Here is a 1,383-nt window from a genome sequence, read left to right as displayed (position 1 = left end):
TGTTGCTGTTCGTTGAGCCTGGAATGAAAAGTTTGTTTTATAAATTGTTTGTTCAATACATTTTTAAAATGCTGCTGAGACCAGATCTTAACAGTGAGAAGTGTCAGGTTATAACAGAAAACCTGCGTGAATATTATTGGATGTTTCTCATCAGCTGGCAGCCAAACAGATGGTGAAGTGATAGTGATGCATGAATCAAACAGATAATGCCAATCAGCTAATTCAAGTGTGACTTCAGTGCTCCTCTTTTTCAAGTGTCATATACAGAAATTTAAATAATGGAGCTGTGAGAACTGTACAGCACAGTAACAACAACAGAACAATGTGTTATTTGTATGAATGTTCAATTTACCTGAAGCAGTGAGTAGACATGTTGCTGCGAGCACTGAAAGTGAAAAATCATTAGACATAGTTTATTTCATTGATCTTATTATTTCTGTGTAAATCCACTTCAACAGTAATCTGTGAGTTAATGAGAACAACTTCAAACAAGCTGAAACCTTCACTGTTATGGTGACAGATATGTAAAAGGAAGTCCCACCCCTCCTGAATACGAGCAAGATCCCATGTCAATAGGGCTGAACAATTAATCGGGATATAATCGAAATTGCAAATATGACCAAGTGCAATATCCAAGGTAAAGGTAAAACGTGTCGCCACATTGTTGTGCAGTGTTAGCACCATAAGAGATGACGTTCCAACTGAAACCGCATAACGCAATATCTGACAAAATAACCACAATAAGAGTTTTTTTGCATATAGTGCAGCCCAATTATCCAATCAAATTCAAAGAAGAACTTAAACCCAGTAATTTTTATCACAGTCGTGTACTCACACAGTGTGCTGATGAGTCTGAAGTGGAGCATGGTTTCAGTAGCAGGTGAAGAGCGAGACTGAATGCAGATGAGCTTGTCACCTGTATTTATTCTGTCTGGTAGACGTCTTTACTTGCGTTATAGAAACTGGCTCCCATCCAGCTGTTTTTAAATGTATATGCAAAGTTCAAGGTGGAATGTATTAACTACTGGGTGTATCAAGATTAGTACCTTAAAGTAATTGTTAGCTGCATCACTCACGTATTACACGTAATCACGCAAACATTTTCTCTTTCCAAACTATGCACATTTTTCAAAAGGAGTGTATGTACATTACATTCAGAAAGTCTTCCCTTCACTTTCTTCACATTTTCTCATGTTTTGAGAAAATGCTTATCTCAAAACATGAGACATGGTCTCAAAGCTGACAGTGCTGATCAGAGCAAACCAACACATGAGGAGAAGGTAGCAGACTGCAGAGCTCAGAAACAGGATTGTGTTGAGGCACAGATCTGGTAAATGGACTTTATAGCACTTTTCTAGTCGACCACTCAAACCCCTTTGTAAT

General features: G+C 38.0%; 1 long non-coding RNA gene across 1 annotated transcript; it reads right to left on the bottom strand.

The window, feature by feature from the left end:
• On the bottom strand, positions 1-1,363 carry LOC111650296 (uncharacterized). The gene is made up of 3 exons (XR_002760384.2): positions 836-1,363; positions 353-385; positions 1-18 (listed from the first exon to the last, which is right to left on the bottom strand). It is a non-coding gene; the product is annotated as an uncharacterized LOC111650296 (long non-coding RNA).
• Between the last annotated feature and the right edge of the window lie 20 nt (positions 1,364-1,383).

This window comes from Seriola lalandi, unplaced genomic scaffold (genome assembly GCF_002814215.2).
Source record: "Seriola lalandi dorsalis isolate HSWRI2012SDOR001 ecotype SW California unplaced genomic scaffold, Sedor1 jcf7180002052166, whole genome shotgun sequence".
NCBI lineage: Eukaryota > Metazoa > Chordata > Actinopteri > Carangiformes > Carangidae > Seriola > Seriola lalandi.
Note: the sequence above shows the minus strand (reverse complement) of the source record. Positions and strands in the feature narration are given on the sequence as shown.